This window comes from Fundulus heteroclitus, chromosome 11, assembly GCF_011125445.2.
Source record: "Fundulus heteroclitus isolate FHET01 chromosome 11, MU-UCD_Fhet_4.1, whole genome shotgun sequence".
In the NCBI taxonomy this organism is placed as follows: domain Eukaryota; kingdom Metazoa; phylum Chordata; class Actinopteri; order Cyprinodontiformes; family Fundulidae; genus Fundulus; species Fundulus heteroclitus.
In genome coordinates this window covers 26,875,717-26,898,070 of record NC_046371.1, presented here as the reverse complement: position 1 = coordinate 26,898,070, position 22,354 = coordinate 26,875,717, and the positions used below count along the sequence as shown (strand labels likewise).

Sequence of the window (22,354 nt, the reverse complement as noted above, 5' to 3'; positions counted from 1 at the left end):
AACAGGTAAAGCAGAAAAAAGTAGGACCCCTAATGCTTCTGTTGACCACTAAATTAAACATCTTGCAAAACTTCCAGTAAGGCACAAATTGTACAGGGATGCTGCTGAATACATTTGGATGGACCAGATTCTTGCTTACACTGTGAAAAATGTCTTGTCGACATGCAATCGATCCATTTTTGTTTAGAATTACAATATCACAACAGCTTAATTTCACACGTCATAAGACTTCTAAACTCCCAATAATCCTCCCCCTCCCATACATACAAGGCAAGTCACTTTACATGGACACTGTGAACTCAATTGCACTGAGTACCTGTACTATCTGCACCATATGGTCCGTTTATCGTTGCAATATATCCTGCTTGCACTATTCATATTGTCTTACACATGACTTTTCTGTATATATAAAACGCCTTTATTGGTTTGCTGCTACATTCTTCACAAATGTTACAATATTTTCATTAGTCCCTGTTTCTTTTATATTCTATTTATATTTTTCTCTATTTTATACTTTTCTTTTATCTTGCACCAACTTAGATTTATAATGGTTCTCTTTTATCTTCTGTTTATACCCTTGCAACAAAAAGTCGCTCAAATGTATATTGTGAATGTGCAGTTGAATGACGATAAAGTCTTCTTAAGTCTAAGTTTTTGTTTAGAATTATCCTTTATTTGTCCTTCAGTAGTAAACATTATTTGTATTGTCTTGGATTAATTAAGAAAGTCTAAACTTAGGTTTGTCAGATTATAATTATTCATGTTTCTATTCTTAACCAGAAAGAACCCCATACCTTCAAAAAATAGTATTTTCTTAGTGTTGGCATCAACTGTAAAATGTTTGCATTGTAGCAACCCTAATATGGACTTCTCAAACCTGGACAAAAGTTTACTGCATTGATTACAGATTCTTTGTTATTTGGCAAACCTTACTTTTGCCAAGATTAAAATATCTCATTTCATTCTTGAGAATATGGATGCATTTCAAACCTAAAAAGTCAAATTATGTATAAATTACTGCAAACAGATAACATAGTATTCCAATTCAGTTTTTGAAGCCCTTAGTTAAACACTTAAATAACAAAAGAAAGAAAATGACATGCAACAGCTTCTATATGGGTAAAAAATAGGAAGGAGGAAGGGTTGAAATGTCAATGTTTGAATGCAAAATAGAGGTATAAATTAGCAAAAAGCCTTCTTGTGCTGTTTTAAAAGATTATCATGGTCGTCTGGCATTGTTTAAAAGCAAACCGCTGAACTACTGCAGTGTTTTCATGTTATAATATAATAGATCATAGCTGTAATACTAACAGGCTGTAATGGATACCATTTGTAAGCTTAACATCATTCTGTAGTTGGCATAATTAAGCCACAGATGAGAGGTGTGGAGAGTATTTCCTATAGCTGCCAAAGACCAAACAACTGTCTAGCATCAATGTTTGGACTATAGCCAGCACGTCCGTCTCTTCCCAGCCAATGAGGACTGCTGCTTCAAGGATTTTCTGCCACATGATTAAGCACAGATTTAATCAACACTTCTCTAATACATTTACATACTTGAAGCTATACATTTCTGCTGTTCTACAACATCTTCACACTCAGTACAATGCCATAAGCGACAAGGTTTGAAAGTATGGGGGAAGAAATGTCAAGTGTTTTAACCTCACATTGGCAGAAAAGGCTTCAGCACAGATGGTGTTTACACAGTAATTCAGCGCTGTGCAGTTTATCTTTAGTCTGTAAGCCCAAAGACAGCAAAAAAAAAAATCTACTTTGTTCATTTGTATCAGATTAGCTGAGAACAAGGGAGGCTTTTATTCTTAGAATTTATCCCACAACTCCCAAATTAAAATAATGATTGTTTCTCAGCAATTCCCAATTTAAAAGGTATTTAAGCAAGAATTTTAGTGCTAGTTGAAGCTTTGTCCTTTGGGGATTAATAAATAATGCTACTTGTTTGTGTATTATTATGTATTATGAAAGATATAATGTATGCTGTTAATTACTTTTTGTCCCTGGGTTAATAACTGAGACTATATTAGACCATAGTTACAGATTTCCTTTACTTATCAATCAGCTTAGTATTCATCATCGCATAATAGCAATAATGACCTCAGTTCATCAACTACGCTATTCTCCTGTAAGTTTAGAGATACCAGAAAGTAACCTTTCTAACCGTTTGGGAGTTAGTATTCATGGCAATGGAAACAAATACGTTTGCTTTGAATGTTTTGCATCATTTATTGCGTTTGCGTTGCGTGACTCAAATGACCTATCCAGAAAATGGCAATAAAAAGTAAACAACACGGCGGCAGAGTGGAGGGTTGTAAATGGTGGCCTGATCTATAGCTATTAAGTTAATTAATAATAAAGCAATGTCACGCGACGAAGAGATGAGAAATCTGCTTCACAGTTTTGGAAACTCAGACTACGACAAATATAAAGCCCACTTATAACAGTGCCAACAGCACGCTGACGTAATATTTTTGATCTTTTATCGGTCAAAGAGAAGCGGATAATAAACGCTAATTCAGATCTCATATAAATAGTATAAATGGAGTTAGCACACAGCAAATGCAATGTGATTAGGAGCTGCCTTTAAAAAAACTGAAATGACAATATTCTACTGAAGCATTACAGAACACACCACTAGCACAGGTTTGTGCATTTGGTGTTGCTAGTTTATGGGATGGTTTGAGAAAAGCCTCACTAAGACGGCAGAGTCACGGCGAAACTGGGCCTGGGCAAGCTTTGTTGAAATTATTTTGGTAAGTGAATTCTAGAAATTGGATTATATAACATTTCTTGACCATCTTCCTGTTCGTATGCTACACCCACAAACTTTAAGACATTTTATTGGAATTCTACGTGAAATCGGAGGAAAATTACAAAGGGTTGCCGAAATATTTCAGAGATAAAGAGCCAACATACTGTTTAGATTTGTATTCAACTCTGTTTACTCTGATGCCAAAAAGCTAAATCCAGTGGAACCAACTGCATTCAGAAGTCACGCAATATGACCTAAAATGACTTGCTAACAACTCTGGAGGAGCCGCAGAAACACACAGCTCAGGTGGGAGCATCTGCCGACAGGACAATTATTACCCGCACACTCCACAAACCTGACCTTTAAGAAAGACAGAAAGATAGCTTTATAAATCCGGTTTTCCACAAACCGTGTAGGCAACACAGCAGACATGAAAGAATGAGACCGGAAATTAAGTTTTCTGTGTGGCGGAACTCTGACGCTGCAAAATCACTCAGTACGCAACATGGTGGTGACAGCATTATGCTCTGGGGATCCTACCATGAAGATGGATGAAGCTAAATACAGGGCAATCCCAAAAAAGAAAACCCATTATTGGTTGGGAAAGACATCAAAGTTCGCCCGAGCTTCACCTTCAAGGAGAACGACGGGCCTAAAATATAGCAAGACAGAGTGGGGTGGTTTTGATCAAAGTGCATTTCTATGTTAGAATGGCCCTGTCAAAGTCCAGACCTAAATCCATTTGAGATTATAAAGCAAGGCTTGTAAACAGCTGTCCACAAACAGTCTCCAACTAATCTTTTTTTTTTTTTTTTTCACAAAGAGAAATTTCAGATGTGCAACTTTGCGTTTGTAAGGTGACATAAACGTTGCACGGCGCGAAAGGTAGGAGTGCAAGATGTTATGCTGTGGCGTCTGAAATAGGTTTATGCTTATCTACATTAACATAACAAGGGGGTGGGGGAACCCCCAAAAATAAAAGCTTAGTGTACAAAATGATCGTAAGGCTGTGCAAACCCATAATCGGCTCGTCCAACAGTGAGCAAACCTATACGAAAATAAACTGTGAACTCTTGCAGGGCTTCAGCTGCCAGGTTGGGTAACATCACACCAAAAAGAAAAGGGGGAAAAACAACCTAGAGAAATGATTTACGCATTAGTTTTCTCGCATTTTCGTTCTGCTCCACCGGTGTCTGTGATGGATGTCAACGTGAAGAAAAAAAAATGGTTATGTCAACCTTGAAACCAGGGCACTTGGAGAGCTGACAAACACGCAAGGAGCGTTCAGGAGCGTCCTGTAAATGTCAGGGTAAAAAAAAAAAAAACCCGAAGCCCCTTAAAAACAGCCCCTCGTCCAGTGAAGTTTAGCCTGACGGGAAATGATTAACAAGGACTAATCATGCGCTCGCCCACCTCTAAAATGGGAAGGGGCCACTCGGCATAATGTAAACAGAGTAAAAGGAGCGGCACAAGTAGGGCAGAGTTGGGTGAAACTGAAAGGTAGAAAGCTACATACCTGAAGAACGAGCGTCCGGCAGAAATAAAGAGCCATCGGTCACTTTCACCGAGGCAGTCATTTTTGTTCTTTAAACTCCAACATAGAAGCCTCAGCTCAAGTGGCAGCGGCTTATTCACCGAAAGCCCTTCAATTGCATAACAAGTTATTAACGCGTTGTTACTGAGCGCCCCGGCGTCCCTCACTGCGCCGCTGTCGCACTCCTCACTTATTCCCCCTCTCAGAAAGAAAAAAAAAAAACACAACTCTCGGCTGATTTTAATTGTTACTCCGGTCTTCCTGTGTCTCCCAGGCTAGCGGCGGGTCTCGTCCGTCGGTTTCCCAGGTGCGGTGCTCCCCATCCCTCGGCTCGGCTGTGGCTTGTAAACAGGAGCGGGCGGCTGGGAGCGCAGAAAGTAGGTCAGCTGGTAGCTCAATACTCGGCTAACGACGACAGCGGTATATAAGCAGAGGCTGTGCGCCCGCCGCGGCCAGGAGGAAGAAACCTCCGGAGGCAGGCGTCAGGAGCGCAGATTATAACCCTCCAACGTGTTTTTATTCACAAAAAGCGACATTAACGCGACTGTTTGGATGCGCCGTGTGTGAGAAAAGACTGTGTGTGTGTGTGTGTGTGTGTACTCGGGAACCTGAATGGTACAGTCTTAAGGGTAGCCCCACCGGGCAGGAGATCATGTTTCATTTAGGCAAAAACATCTGCATCAATGACTAATTATTTATTCAAAAATAAAATAAAGTGGCCAAAGCGTCTCGCTACTAGCGCATCAAAGCAGTTGCCTCCTCCTCGCAAGAAATCATTCCCTGATTTCTAATTTATAGAGCATTCTTAGAGTGGGTGGTGATGGTGGTGGTGGTGGTGGCAGAATAAATCTAAACCAGACACAAATATGTCCATCTGCAAAACAAGAAGCTGAAGAGACTTTAGTTTTCCCCGTGCACTTCCTCTGTGGGTCAGTGCGCGTGTGCTTTAACAACTTCCTGGTTGTCTTTTCCCTCTGATGAAGTCCCAAATGTGGGTCAGCAGCAGCAGCCTTGCATGACTTATTGGATTCAAATAGTTAGCCTCCGAGAGAGTGGTTACACAAGTGAGCAGTCAAAGGTCGAGAGCCTCTGAGAAAAATCAATTTACTTTAAGGAAGGTGGTAAAACGCACACAGACTCTTAAGTCTCCGGTTGTTGCAATAATTGTAATGGTAGAAGAATATTCTCATTAGTATACAGGACTGTAATATGTCGACTCACAATGGTGTATTCCCTGAGCTCACAATTGACATGATATAAATAAATTAACTTTCAACATCCAGTTTTTTTCTGTCTGATCAGGGAAGAAATTGTGATATGTTTGGTACAGGCTGTGCTACATTGCTAAAAATGTTATTGTATTTGGACCTTTCACTCTGAAACTTATTTCTGCTCGTGTTTATTACAGTCCATGTGTTATTGGACATGTGCATTCACCGAACAGCTGGATTTATGATGAGTTTAAATGATAAACAGATGTATTCCATTTCCTTGTTATGCGATTTCCAAAGGCTCTGGATTTTATTAAAAGGTACAGTATAAGCGCAAAGGGGGCTGAATATAAATGCACACCACGATTCAATGTTTTCCTTCCACTACAATTGTACATTCCTGTGCGTTGGGCAATCACTTCAAATCCTAATAAAATACATTAACATTTTTCAGTAGAGTGAACCAGATTATGTAATTTAATTAAATATGAAGTATGTCCCAGTACAATCAAAGACATGAAGAGGAAATAGAACTCAGCAACTTGTTTTGCATTGAATGGGTAGCTCCTGATTCGGTTTAAAGGCCGCTCCCAGTGTTACTAGATTACAAGTAGTCTGACTTTATTGTAAAGACTGACAAACTAGACAAAATATGTGTTAATTTTCCCCCTTATAGAAACAGACAATAGCAGCCGTGCCATTCTAGTAGCTGCTCTGGGCTCTGCCAGACCTCATTATTTCATGTTTTCCCAGTTAAAGTTCCTCTCCAGATGTTGATGAATTTCATCACGCACAGCTGAGGCTTTGCTAAGTATGCAAGTCTTCACTTTAAATAGCCATCTTAATGTTATAAGGCACATTTTCCCTTCAGCTGATTCAGACTGCAGATGCAGAAGTCATATGACAGGTTGAACCTATGCTGGGTTGAAAGTAATGTTGTGATTTTCTAATTATACCATCTCTACCTGATTGTGTCTCTTGACATCATTCCTGTAATTTCTACCAATCATTATGTAATCAGTCGGATTTATTGACTATTCTGGACCTCAAATTACAAATGTATGATGAGGGAATTTTAAGTATGAGGGCACAAAAAAATGCATAAAGACACTGTGTTTTTTTTTTTGTTCTGTTTTGTTTTTTTGCTAAATAATTAATATATAAACAAAAGATCCACGTGGTATCATCATCAGTCTTAATAAAATATCAACAACCAAAGATCTAATCAAACCAGTTGTTCTAGTTTCTCACAACTCTGTGGACCTGAAAATCTGGCAGATGATAAACAATGATCGCATACAGACCATGGGAAATCCCAAATCACACTCAAAAATGTTGTTTGTGGGTAAACAATATATTTCAAAGCAAAACACAAAAGCAAGATATATAATTCTACATAGCATCATCCCAAATGAAGACGGTGTTGGAAAATCCTGGTGCAAAGAGAAATAAAATCAAAGAGAATCAAACAGCATCTGTTAAAGGGCTTCAATGACTCAACTTAGACACAAATAACCCTTTTTACCAGGGTAAAATGTAAATTAAACATTTTTTTTTCTGAAGCACCTGTCCAGAAATGTGCTAGAAATGTTCCAAAGAATGGGACAAAGTGGGAGCAGGATTATAATTTCTTCCAGACTTCTGGTTTATTCTGTGAACTGCCAGACCATGACACAACGTGCGTACGCAGGAGCAGGTCTTTTCAAGTATTTACGGAAACTGAAGGAGTGGCAGGAGTTGTGGCTGCATTTACTGAGCAATATGTTTACATACATTCAAATCTAGGTGGTTCTGATATCAGCGTAACGCAGTCATCGGGGAGCCTTATTCACCGCAGTCAACCTGCTTAAAAAAAAAGGGCACCACAGTGGTTCCCACGGCGGATTTGTTTGGTGTCATTCACTGCAACAAGCACTTCCCCACACCCGTTGTTGCATTTTGCTCAGTGAGAGTAAATCCTTAGTATAAAATTACTAAATATTGAAGAAAAAAGAACACATCATACGCAACGTAAAATTTTTGACGTTTTCTCTTTTTTAATAAACTGGACAACCTGTAATTTCAAAGAGATGTCCAGATATTGTCACAGCATAAATAACCAGATATTTTGGAATATGTCAAAGTTTTGTTTTCATTGGGGTGGGGGTGTACAAACAAGATGAAGAACGGTACATTTTGTGAAACATCAACTCCTGTCACATCCATAAAGTACATTATGTGTACCATCATATGATGTTCTGTTACGCGCATTGCATGGGTATTGGTAGAAAGCGTGTTAAATGCACAGTGTGCCTCCACTTTAGCAGAGTAAGGGGGTTTTCTTTCTCTGATGTCACGATCTGATTTTCTTTTCCTCTTTAATAACTGTCTGACTATCTTGGGCTAAAAGTTCAGGGCTCTCTTCACAGCCTACGCCACCCTAAACTGAGACAAATTTATTTGCCGAATCACGTAGAGGATGGAGCCAGGTCCACTGGTCCATGTTGAAACCCCTAAGCATTCATGAGCATTCAACATTGTTGTGAAATCAGACAAGAACAAAATGACAGTGAAGGCTTCTACATACTCCACAAGAACTAAGAGGTTTTTTTTCTCGTAGTCGGGGTGGGAAGAACACAAAAAAAGGTTTGTTTTGGCTCTGTCTATACATAGTGCATGAGACACTCAGCTGCAGATGTCCGCCCACGTCACGTCAGACCTGACGGGCAGGCAGGGGCACAGAGAGCCCAGCACGCGGAGAGCTGAAAGTTGAGAAGAAGACACACAATAGAGCGTGGTGTGCTCTGCTGCTATTTGTAAAGACTGCGAACATCGGTGACGTGCGGTACTACGAGGGTAGGACTGACCCGCTTGGATTATTCATAGAGTAAACACCGCAAGTGAGCGGAATTGGCATGTTTGACCACTTAAACGAGCAGAGTTGAACTGCGGGACTGAACGATTCCAGTTTCACAGATGTGCGAGACATTTCCGCTTCTGCAACCTAAACATGCCTATCTAATCCTGTCCAAACACAGTACAGTAGTCGGACACCCTTTGAGAAAAAAGTTCTGTCCAGACGTTGTGTCGAGAACATGCTGGGAGACGCTCAAAGACAGGGCTGGGAGAACAAAATGACGGCATTCGCTTCGTCACTAGCTTCACCCTGGAGCAACTTCTCGCAATTGGACGCCCCAAAGTCAACCAAACGGACACAGAGGCAGAGATTTGGTAGAGTCTAGCAGGGAAAGTTAAATGGTTTACTTTTAATGTGTTTTTACTGTCTTGTTTTTAAGGTTTAACCAAGGTAAAAAAAAATACCTGCAACTTACAGGCAAACCTCCTGCTAGCAATTTTGAAACAATGCTTTGCTAATGTGTTTTGGGTGTGTTTTGCGGTGATAACAAACTAATGTTAAAATATAGCTTAAAAGTAATCTTAAATTAGCGCTGAATGCACTGAGCTATATAATACACTGGAGTGCTGATTTTGCCGAAAAACTGAAGTCACTGGCCGCCATCTTGCTCCTCCCTACTCTCACAGAATCTCATAGGAATTGGTTTTTTAATAACAAGCAGTTTTCTGGCTGAGTGAAAACGTTTCACAGGTAATTCTACAGTGAGTGGATGTACTAACACTATCAACTACTAGGAAATTAGGTGCTGAAATATTTTACATGTTATTCATATTAAATATGTATATATGTATATATAAGTATGTGTATATGTATATATGTATATATATGTATACACATATGTAAAAATATGTTTTTGTATATTGTTATTTATATATTTATAAATGTTAAACATATATATTTAAATGAATAAAATGCAAAATATTTCAGCACATGACTTTCTCAGTACTTGATATTTTTAGAACATAACATTAAACTATATGGCATTTGACATTTTAAAAGTCTTAAGTCCCCCCTGAACATGAGGAAAATCCTCGTTATTCGATGCTGTAGCGCACATATTCCCTAGTTACTGGAGGGAAATAGGGAGTACCAATATGGCGGCTGGTGGCTTCAAAGCGACTCGTTCAAACAGACGGTGATTAGCACTCCAGTGTATTATATAGCTCAGTGGCTGAATGTCCGCTAGCATAGCGCTATTAGCCTCCAGGATCACTTACTGCTAATATCCCAGTTAAACATAACTGCGGTTTGTTTCAAACATAATGTTTGTTTCGTATTGCTCCGCCATTGTCCGATAGTGCTAAAAACGATAATGTCATTACCATTATGATTTAATGGTGTTTTTGTGTAATTTTAAGATTAACCAATCAAGCTAATGGTCATTTCCAGCCGATCATCCGCTCCAGCGTCCTCTAGATTCCTAAGTTACCAATTTGAGTCGTAATTATTAGCAGGAGAAACAATTACATTAATAAAATCAAGTGTCCTAGAAGTTATTGATTTTTATTTAACAAATCATTCTTTAAAATGTTATTTCCTCAAATAATGGTTTATCTAACCTGGAGTTGCATTGTGAATGGGTTGAACAAATATCAGATGTCGTTCTAAATTAATTAAGCTCATTTAACTTCATTCCATATTCTTTAAGATGTACATTAGATCTGCAGTGAACCAAGATTCACTGATTCATTCTGATGATGATGCTTTTCAACTTTTATGTCCTTTTGATCTTTTTTGCATACATAGTTCCTTAGTTTCTTTAATCTTAATTTTGCTCAGTAGTTTAGTTAATTTTCACTAGCCTAGTAGAGAGGATATGTTGATTGAAATATATGGCTAATTCAGATAAAACAATATAATGGTATAACTGGATGTTCATTTATTTCTGTTAATATATTCTTGAACTTGAAGAGAAGTTATCATTTATTCTATGTGTCCAGAATTTGCTGTTAAAAGAATACCAGTGCTCAAATCATTTTCAACTATCGTCCAAATCTCAGCTGTTTGGGCTGATATTCGCCAGACAATACCTAACAGACCGAAAGTTATTTAATAAACATTATATAACTTAAAAACGTGTAATGGCACAACATCATGACAGGGTGTTTGCATCTTTGCTGATACAGAATAGAAGGTCTGAAACATGAGTGGGCCAATGCTGCGGCATTTGTTTAACATTTTATTTCAGTTTCATTGCAGTGGTGCACGAGTGGTATTTTTATCTCTAAGTTGCAACCTTGATGTTGGATTATTTTAGTTTTATGGGGGGGAGGTGTCAAAGTCTGCAAAGTTTCATGCTGGAACTATATTTGCCGATGCTAACTTTGTCGATTCTAGAATCAGATTGGGAAACAAGTCTCAAATACTTCATTTCTGATGACCTGGATCATTAAAGGCATCAAAAAAAACTTCAACATGAAATAGCATCTCAGACTGCAAACCGATGAAGGCAGTGAGCACAGTAAAATCAAAAAGTATAATCAATTAATCGGTTAGAAGTGAAAAAGAAGCTCAAGTCACAGTATATCACAATGTGATTCACAACTCTGAACTTTTCTAGACCTAAATCTATAAAGACTTTTTCCAGTTGCTGCATCTGGGTATCCCCAAACCTTTCTGACTGCATAGCCATTTTTAGTTTTTTCAACACTTTAATCTTCTTACACTTTGCAACTACTTTCTGCAAGCACAGAAATTGTACTAAACAACATCACAGAAGTAAACAGTGCTAGAGCGTTAATATGGATTCCTCCCTAATTAAAGTGGCTGCTGTGCCAGCAACCAACAAGTGTGAGACATCTAAGATTCATAAAGATCTCCCACATTTCCCTGCATTATTCACCACCCGCCTACATGGAGATTAGTTCTGCTCTTTTATGTAGGTCATGCTATTGGATAATGAGATGACATTTCCTGCTCATAAGTGGGCATGGCAGGATAGTAAATGCTCATTGTTACCTCGTGCGTGTGCCTTTCACAATCCCGCACCTTCGGCCAGACTGCTTGCTTTCACGCCAGTGAAAAGGGGGAATTATTTGTTTAATTACTTGGATATTAAGCCATATTGCCTCCGGCGACAACAGCGGTGCTGGTATTGATGATGTCACGGCGGCCCCTGAGCTGAAGCACTGACTGTCATTAATTAGACTGCCACGGCTGTTCACTCTGTGTTCCCATGGTAACAATGTGCGGTGTCTACTTTCTCCTAACCGAAGCGGCCATGTCCATCAAGCTGCTGGTTTTCATTTTCTTCAGGTTGAGGACATTTTTCATCCATAGCTCAGGAACCCATTTACCTCTGCGGAATATTAATTAGGTGCCAGAACGGGCTTCCTGGCTCTGAGCTCTGACTCCTTTAACTCACGGACACTCTAAGCTCATATAAGCCTATGTTTCATTTTTATATATATATATATATATATATATATATATATATATATATATATATATATATATATATATATATATATATATATATATATATATATAAATGAAACCTAGGAAGCAACTGATCACAATGAGCTGAAATGACCATGAATATAAGTAGGTGCAGTGTTTCATTTTTCTTCCTTTTAAAGTCTGCCAATGTTGATGTTTTACTTTCCTCGCTGTGGAAAAACCGAAAGCATGTCATGCTTAACGCCACTGAGCTTTATCTTCTCCCAGAAGGACAAGAATGTTACATCAGAAGTCGATTCTCTCCTTGAATCGGCCAAAGAGAAATCCATTTGAACACAGCAGAAAAGGGCCTTTTGCCTTTATGTAACTATTCCTTAGTCCAGTTCAAGCTACACAACATTAAACTCAAACAGTCTTATTCAGGATCGATGAAACACAGATAAACAGAAGCTAGGACTTCATTCTGTTTTAACAAAAGGATTTTTAGGACATTCTCCTGTCCCTACAGTGGTTTGTTTCCCTGTAAACAAGAAGCACTGATCAGAAACGCAACTAATTATCATTGCATCTTCTCAGCAGTGCAATCCCTCCAGTATTGTCAGTCTTAACTAAGCTGCAGCTACACGGTAATCCTCCCCTGATAAACAATAGCTAAACTAATTCACTTTATGTGCTCCATTCACGGCACAGTTCAACAGATCGGATCCTGCTGGTAACATGATTTCCATAAAGCGCTTTTTGTTTCAGTACAGAATAAACAATTCATCATTTGAGAGAACTGTCAAGTAAAAACTCCACCGATAAACTGTATGCTGGATGTTGTTGAAGGTGTACAATAAAACACAATGCAAATATTTGTTGGCATCCTTGTAAATAATGTTAAAACATTTTTTTATTAGCTGATTTTCTACCACAATAGCGATATCTGACACTAAAAAAGTAAAAAATGTTAATTTGAGTGGTCTTGTTCACTCAAATGAACATTTTTATCTAAATTTTGTCACTTGTGGTACAGTTGTTATTACTTCTAAACAATTCCTTTAATATCAACACGTCTGAACCTTGTTAAAAATGTATAGTTCACGTTTTGAAGTTCATATGAGGATGTTCGTTTTTTTATAGAGTAGCAAGTCTGAAAGTGCTACCAGGAGAAACGACAACCCGTAATTTGCTAAACTAGGCCTTCAGTCGAGTCTGTGTCATGTCAGGCCATTCATTAATTACAAATCAAGCCAGAGATATACTACTAGCGCGAGCTTGAAAATTAATGCTGGCATTGCAGAACCAAAAGAGGTGTCAAGTATAGGTCAGGAGGGCTGATGTAAAAAGTAACACATGAAAAACTGCCAAAAAGCTCCGAGAACAGTAAACACATCAGCGTTGTGTAACACCTTTTCTATTTTCAAGCAAAACTTTTACTAGTTTGAAGTTCAGTGATCTATTCTGTCTCTGTGCCATTCAGCAAGGCTTTTCCAATGTGTGTTAATGTAGAGAAATGATGCGTGTCAAATTCATGAATGTGCCTCTGTGTTTCTACTTTAAATGTGTCCAGCTGGCCTCACAGAGCACCTGTAATCCTTTCAGAAACATTTTCTTACAAGTCAGCCGAGTCGGGGCTGTGACTACCTGGCTTGCCAAGTCAGGGTTATACCGGCGACAGGTGGACTCCGTTTTACCACCTTGGTTCTTTAACAAAACATACAAAGACAGGAAAAGATTTCTTGATATCGGCTTAAAGTGTTTTGTGAAAGGGGTTTAAAATTAAGCATTTTAGTGACCAGCTCTCCAGGTGAAATAAATGAATGCGGAACAAACCACCTCACTACTGCTGTTAAGTAAGGTGGAGGATGTGTGATGCTGTGGGCTTGTATTTCTTCCATAGACTCTAACAGTGCTAGAAGTCCTGGCATCATCAACTCTTTAAAATACCGGGTGATTTGAAATAAAAATGCCAAGTACTCTGCCAGTAAACTGTAAATTAATGTGTGAACTTGAAAACGTACATTTTTAGTAAAGAGCAGGATTCCTTATTTTCAACTTTAAATCTAAGGCTCACCCTCAAAACTGTGATTTATGAGACTACAAAGGAGGAATCTTGTTCTTAAAATTGAAATGTAGGCGCTTGTAATTTAGAAGAGAAATTCTATAAGAAAAGAGGGTCATCTCTGGGACTTTCTGCAAGATATTAACCCAGAAATATGTCAGAAAAAATGAAACAATAGTTCACCAGACACACAATCAGCTTTCTTCTGTGGCCATCTCCGTCCACAGACCTAAATCCTAAATGAAGTCTTATCGGCTAATAGGAGTAGTCCTGGAAAAAGGGTACAAATATTTTCGTGACATATTATTTATTAAAAACATTTATTTATTAACAATGGATTTTTTTTCCCTAAGTGAATAAATGGGCTCAAATTAAAGGTTGGATTCTTCTAAATTATTCAGCGTTAGATTGTGCCCCTGCAATAAAAAGGAGATTTGACTTTTAAGCGTTGCTGTACACATTTTTAACAGTATTGACCCATAAATTTGGCCAGTTCTGCCCCCCAACGCATTTAGTCTGTTCTGTCAGGACGTGTAGATTTCTTCGGCAGACTCTATGTTCACTCTCCGGTGATGCTCTAGCCCAAAAAGCCTTTTAATTACACATTTACCGCACGGCACACAGAGCCACTGTGGGTGGCCACATCCTTTCAAGCAGACCCATAAAACAAACATCCTTTCACCAGGTGGGGGGTACTCTTTAAATTTCCTTTAAAAAAATATATTCTTTCAACAATTCTAAGTAAATCACCCAAATTATTCCCGTCTGGGTTTTTTTTTTCTGCTGCTACTACTCCTTGGTGGGAAGGAAAAAGCAAATACAGTACCTGGCTCCTGATTTTTAAAGGGCAGCCTCACTAAACAAATTCAAGCAAATTTTACAACTATATTGCAGGGAGATATCTCTGGTTGTTAATGTTATGATTCGCCATTCTGGCACCATTTGACCTTCACTTAATGTTGCTATACGGATCATCTGAGCTTTGGCCTCTGAGGCTTTTAGCGTTTGCCGTTGTTTTGAAAGAGTGTACAGCGGGCTTTTGGTTGTGAGGTTGCCTCTGCTAAGAAGAAATCTCCACGGAGAAATGCTCCACAGGTAAGAGGTGAGAAAAGGGAACGTCGAAAAAGCCAAACAGAAGTGGCAAAACACTGGACTGCAGGTTCGCTGGGGAGATCTATAAAGAGAGACTTCCCAATCAAAGCATAGCTGGACAAAATCAACTAAACTGAAATAATACTGGTACCCCTGGGGTCTTTTAAATCAGGGTTAAAACCCCATTTGTTAGTTGTTGCTTTTGACTGTACTATTTAAACTATTAACTGAAACCTCATTGGTTTCAGTCTGTTGTCCAACTTTTCTTTCCATTCCTTTATTATATTATGCAAATGTTTGCTATTTGTGTGTGTTAGTTTATACAATCATGCATATTGCAGTTTTCTTCAGTCGTCGTTCTGTAAATCGGCTGCTGTCTTTCTTCTTCTATTTTTTCTTCCATTTTAACTTGAAAGGTTGCTTTTGTTTTACCTGAATATGCCGTATAACCTATTAATAATTGTGCAGTATTTTCCGCCTTTTTAGATAAGTGTCCTCTCTTCTGCTTTACAACTTAATTAGCTTTTTATTCATATTATTTAATTTAGTGTGTAAGTCTGGTTTTCTTCTGTCTACATGTTTGTTTGTTTTTTGCCACTGTCACAACCAAATCTCCCTATTGTGGGACAATAAAAGTATTTCTATTCTATTACACCACAGCAATGTACTGATGTTTTCATCATGTAAAGCATTTAAATGATCTTGTTTGACATGTACTATACAAATAAACTTGCCTCGCCTTAGTAACACGATTTCAAATCAAGGGAGTTTTCATTTTCCTTTTTAAATGAAGGCACTGTTTGAGCAAATATCTAGGTCACAATTCTAGGGCATGAGTGGAAAGGGCAAAGCAGTATTTTTTTTTTTTCTTTTCACTGCTGCCTTAAGAAAAACATCCCAGATTACATCTTTGATTAAATTCCTGCCTGTGGAAGAGTACCACATATCTTTTCCAATAAAAAGAAACAGTTTGAGCTGACAGCCAGAATAACGCCAAAGTTATGGAACCCTCTGGGAGTGTTTGGGAAACCATAACAAGTTACTCAGTTATTATCAGATCCTCCAGTAAACTCCAAACAGCACTCTAGCAAGTAGGCTATGGAAAAAATTACCTTATGTCTCCATTCCTATCTATTGGTGTTTCATTTTCCTTGTTATGAAACGGCGCCGTTCAGTTTTCCAACGCCCTTCTTACCAACCACACAAAACTCTCTCCTGTTAGGTTTCTCTGAACAGAAGAAGAAGGTTGAAATTTAAAAAAATTATTCAGTTAAAGAATAAAATGTAATAATTTTACCACCTCCACATTATTACTGCATACAAGGCCTCAATCCCAAGCATTTATGCTAGCGCTTGGCATATCGCACATGGTGCCAGTACTTATATTTAAGCTGACAAAGACATGGGCCAGTGACAAACGTGGATTGTAACATATTCTGCTGAATGACATAAGGGGAATCCAGATCTGTGTAACGGTTTCCAAATCTAGCCAATGTCTGGTTTCTAAAAACCACTGCTGGTCGGTGAGAAGCTGGACCTATTTACCTGCAGCTAAACCAATCGGCACGCTTGTTTAACAAGTTATTTTGTTTCCTACACCAGTCTGCAGAAAATATCCTCAAAGTTGTCTAAAATTGTTTTAAATTGCATTGCAGTTTAGTTTAAACCATTCAAGCTTCTTTTTCAATCATCTCTGTAATCAGGTTATGGCTAATTGAATTTGCTGACAATTAGCCATAGTGACTCATGAATTTTGATCCCTCCACTCACACTCTGCGGTTCACCCGGGAACAAGATCCCAAGTTACTTGAACTACTGCCACTTGAGGGCCCCCACCATGAGGAAGGATCGCTCCTCCTTTTTCTGGTTGAGAGCCACGGCACAAGACTTGGAGCAACTGTGATTTTTGTACACATATTTACAAGGAGTGACAAGTTAGATTTATGTCACATGAACCACGAAATTAAAAGTGCCATCAGTCAGTAACTATAATATCTAAAAAAAAAAAATTAAACACACACAGCATAAGAAACAAAACAAATAACTGATAAATAACCAATGAACAAAAATAGCCTACACATGCAGATTTTTGCACACAATCCTTCATGTTAATTTATGGGTTGTTTTGAGTGCATTAAGTTTTGTTTTAGCTGTAGGATGAAAACTGTTAGCCTCGTGAGACCATCCTGATCTCGCGAGCTTTCAAGGTTTCACTCGCAGATCAGTCTGGCTACCCTCCGTTAAAGAAAATTTGGAGCCGTTCACCAAACGAACGTCCAATCAGCGTTGGCTTTGAGGCGGGTTGAGGTGTGACGCAACGAGAAGCGACAGTTCAGTCTAAAGAACATGGCGGCTTCAGCCGATGAAACTAGCGTTAGCGTGGCTATCGAGCAAGTTTTATCGGAATTACAGAGTATTTCTTTGCTGAGCTAACGAGCCTTTACCTGCAGCAGCAAGAGTAGCTTGGCTTGTGGTTGTGTTTTCGTCGTTGCTCTGTTACGAGCGACGACGAATCTGATTGGTTTATTTGGCCCGTCTATCACCAACATAGGCCAATCAGCTAACCAGTATTTTCGCCCCTTCCCAAAATTACTTCAACGGAAGGTTTCCAGATGGATATGCGGAGCAAATCTATCTGGCGGAGTCAGGTAAGAAAACTGTCTGAATCCATTTGTTCTTGTTCTTATTACTCTGTCCCGTTTACACGACGGCATCAGTGCAAACAGAGACTGTCCGGCGTGAGGAGTGTCTTTTATAATATAACCAAGTAACAACAATTTCAACGAGAGCTGAGGTTTTGACACTATTGTACTGCTAGCCTGATTGTCCTAAAGGGCACATACAAAATATGTGTACATATTTGATTTTGGTTTAAAGAAAGGATAAAAAATATATCATTCGTCGCTTTTAGAATATCTGAGGAGTAATCCACTGAGCTGTAATGGCTTTGAACTAAGCACAGAATTTCCAGTATTATGAACTTCTCAACCTCTGTCATGGTCTGGCATTCGATACTGACTCAGATTCCCATTTTGGACCTCGGGAAACCAACCATCAGACGGGAAACCCGAGCCTCCGAAGTTAGGTGTAGCGGCAAAACGTAACAGAGCTCTCCCCACTGACGTTTAATGAGAGCAAAATGAATCACAGCCGTGAGTGACTCCTGAAAAGGATTAATATCCCATCACTGAGCTTTTGTCTGTTGACACGTCAGATGATTTACCTGTGCGGGAGTGGTCCTTTCAGACGGTCTGACATGGTCATGCTGTGTATTTGGCTCCTCAAAAACAAACAGTATTGTAATGCACTCATAGAGCCAACACCCTGAACTAAAGATCTGAATCAGATCTAGGTCACACACAAGGGGCCATGCCCACATGTATTGTTGAGGTATATTAACGTACACGAAAGCCACTCCCGATTCAAAAGAGTGACTTCCTCTTGGTTGTAACAACTCACACCAACTTAATAAAAAGTCAGAGCAAATTAGTACTCAACGGGCGATTGATATAATTCCAACTGCAATTAAGTTTTTTTTTCCTCCTAATTGCCTTAAGTGCTTAATAATGATTATTGTCTATTACCTCAATGACGTTTGGAAAGTTTTTCTTGTTAATATCTAATGTCAAGCTTTAAATGAACAAAAAAAAAATCTGATATAATGTGATTGGTCTAACCCAGGGAATGGAAAGGCTATTTTTAAATATTTAAAGTTAAAAAGACAATCATCTGAATCACTCCACCGTGTATCTGAGCCAGGGGCAGCTGACGAAGACAACTGTGTGCTCCGGAGGAAGAGATCAGCGGCGGCAGCGGAGGATGATGACGTCTGCAGAGGGGGTTATATAACCAGGGCTGAACATTTTGTCTGTCGTAGCTGCAAGGTTAAAGAGAGTGATGTGAATGCCTGCCATAGTCTCTGGAGTCATGTGCAACATAGTTCCAGTGGCCAAAGGAAACAGAGTGTTCCACAAAGGAGGATCAGCGCAGCGCGGTGTGGAGCCAGAGGAAATGTCCTTATTTGAAGCCAACAATCAGCATCTCTGTCTCTTTCTCTTCGGAAGTTAATGCTCCTAAAAAGCACACTGTTTCCAAGGAGAAATCCTATTTTCAATCATCAAACTATTTTTGATTTTCAAACAAAGGTATCCTAAGCAAACACATAATGCTACTTTTATTGACAGTTTCATTTATGGGGGGTGTGGGGGGGTGCATTTAAACTAACCTGCACCATGCTAAAGAAATTCAAGAACAGATGAGAAACGGATTTACTGATGTTTATCGGTCTGGTAAATTTCTAAAGCTTTGAGACTCCAGTAAATCACAGTGACAACAGTCATCCACAAATGTAAAAAAAAAAAAAAAAAAGGTTAAACATTATCGGTCACAAAATCACATTCTAAAGTACTGCAAATGGCTGGATATGTGTCCTTTTTGCATCTGATGTAAAACTAGCAAAGCAGTTGCTGCCTCAGGACCTGGACAAAATGCAGTGATTGACTGAATTCTCCTCTCTAGAATGGCCGGCCAGTTCGTGACATTAGGCTCAAGGGCACTTGGGTTGTGCAGCAGGAAAGTCATTTGAAGCACCAAGTCCACATCTGAATGCTCCCCCCAAAAAATAAGAATTAAAATAAGTACTTTGGAGTGGCCTAGTCAAAGTCCTGACGTAAACGATATGCTTTAACAGAGACCTTAAACAGACTCTTCATGAAAAAAGGTAAGAGTCAAATTTACTTCACAGCAATTAGAAGACTAATTACCAGGTATTGCAAACACTTGACACAGGTTCTAGTCACCATGTGTGGCACAGCTGTTTATATTGTTGAACGGGTAATTACTTTTTCACATGCTCATGTGACAGTTTCTTTTTACTTATTTTATTGTATACTGTTTTTATACCCTTTTATACCCTCATGCTGGACAGCAAAGTAAGAATTTAATTGTACAAAGAAACGTTTGTTGTTGTTTTTGTTTTGTTTTTCTGTGCATGACGATAAACTTTTGAATATGAATTTGAAATAAACTGTATTTGATGCATTATGTCTGTTAATAAATGAAAACATCACGCTAAAATGGCTTTTTGTGTTTACTCAGGATAGTTTTGTCCGATGTTGAAAAAGTCATTTTATGAACTGAAATGAGATGACAAAAAATGTGAACAAATCTGGAATGAGGCAAATGGTGTTTTCTGTATGAGAGGAAATTGTAGAAAATGTGCAACGTCTAAACCAAAATAAATCAAGATAAGTTGTAAAACTGTAGATCTGAGCATACCAAACTCCCCAATACATAAATCTGTCCTGGTTGTAAACAAAAAATGTTTCATCATATTCTAGTCAAAGGGAATTAGAAATATTTGTCTAACTGCATTTTGCACATACTCCAAAGACAAAGTACAAATACACCAGGTTATATTATTGTACTGTCTCTCCTACATAAAACCCAACCATAGCTTGTTGTCAATAATACTTTCAAAAATGCTCCTAAAGATTAGAGGTGATCATTGAATGTCCATTTTTTTCCATTTTGAAATGATCACCAGAACAGTATTTTTTTAATGATCTTGCAAAGCCAAGCAAAGCCTACAAAGAGTAAATAAATCTCCCAGCAACAAATATTCAGCCTTTTTTGCATTAGTATATGAAATGAAATGAAATGAAATGAAATTTATTTGAACATGATACAAATATAAAAATAAAATAGTGCACAGTAACAAGAAGTGCATAAGAAAGAAGAGAAAATACAGATTTTTTGTTTCAGTAAACATATCATGCTCAAAATGGGGTAGGAAGAAGTGAGAACTTATAAACTCCTACCCCTAAACACTTGAGACTTTAGAGTCCTACTGTCATTAAAAAAAAAAAAAAAAAAATCAAAATCAAAGTGGCATAAACATATAAAACATGAAGAAATGGGAGATTGTTCTCTAAAATATTCTTGCGTAAGAATCAAAGTTATTGGGGTCACAGTACAAATAGTATGTGTTTTACAGCAAGAAAATTGGCATTACAGTGGGTGAAATTAACGCATAAATAAATATGTATACAATTATATATAGAGAGTTATATATATATATATATATATATATATATATATATATATATATATATATATATATATATATATATATATATATGTTTCTATACATATAATTGTGTTTGTGACAGACATCTGGTAACAAACTGAGTAAAGTTGAAAACTTTTTTGTTTGTTTGTGGGTGTGTAGTTGTTGCTGGGTTGTCTGGTATGCGTAACGGTTCATTAGGAAAAAAATGTTCCTCTGAAAACGTTAGAGTACAAAACACGGACTGCAAATGTGCAAAATTGGCCCAAATGATCAAAACCACTTTAAGAAGGTCTGAGTCCTGAAAAGCAAAATATAGAGAAACAGGGGTTTTCTTGAAGACTTTTTGTACAGCCCTCAATAGACTTGAGAATAAACTTTATCAATGTTCAACTCATTCAATAAAAATTAATAAAATGTCAAAAGAGAATTTAGTACTAGTAGCATATGAATGTAGTTAAATGATACTTAAATGTTGTGGCTATTTGAGGATTTGAATTCTCTATTAATTCATTGCAAGTATTGCAGCAGTAAACATTTGAACTTATGCACAATTCTGTATTTCCTGCCCTTTTAATTAGGCAGGTAAAGTCACTAATGATCTTTATTAAGAATGTGAGAGTCCGTCAGTATAGAACATTTTTTAACTTTGTAAGTTTCTTTAAAGAATGTTGAAAACCCCAATAAATATAGATGAAGCCCTGTGTTAGAGCAAAAAATACATTAATTTAACATCGACATCTGGGAAAAGGTTTCTCAGTCAAAGGAACCGCTATAACAGTAAACAAGGCTGATCTGGAAACACAGTGATATCACGTTAAACTCACAGAACTTCACTTCAACAGGTCTAAATCTGCGGCTCTCTGATCTAGGCAGTGTGTTTACGTGAAATGCAAAAAGGGTGAGCAGATGGTATCTGCATGTGCGGTTCCCACTGCGAAGCACCGAAGAGGAGACGTTATGTCAGAATTCAGGGCAACACTTGAACACGACATAGCCGCCACAGCATTCCACAGCAACATGCTACGCCATCTGCTTCATGGGAGCATCTTGTGTTTTTCAGCGTGTCGGTGACACCAAACCGACCGTAAGAGCCATTTCATCAAGGAGCGGAGGGACGAGTCCTGCATTGGAGAACCTGGCTCTCGCAGTCAAAGCGGCCAACGTGGTTAAAGCTATAAGCCGCACTTTTCTGTAGAATCAGTCAACCTCACTTGATACACTTTACCATCAATGCCATGATTAGTTTTTCTATTAGTTTTGCTGTTCTGTCATAAAATGGTTATTTACTTACGACAAAATCGAAACAAACACACATGCTCCTGGTGACAAAAAAAGGTTACA

At 38.3% G+C, this 22,354-nt stretch overlaps 1 protein-coding gene across 3 annotated transcripts in view; it reads right to left on the bottom strand.

The window, feature by feature from the left end:
* Positions 1-22,354, bottom strand: part of npas2 (neuronal PAS domain protein 2) — a 57,037-nt gene that overhangs the window by 28,311 nt on the left and 6,372 nt on the right. The window contains exon 1 of one of the 3 annotated variants that reach the window (XM_036143308.1): positions 4,284-4,863. The exons of the other annotated variants lie outside the window; for them this stretch is intronic. The gene's annotated coding sequence lies outside the window, so the exon portion shown is untranslated. Of the gene's footprint in view, positions 1-4,283; positions 4,864-22,354 lie in introns of those variants that run through there. 3 annotated transcript variants of the gene reach the window in all.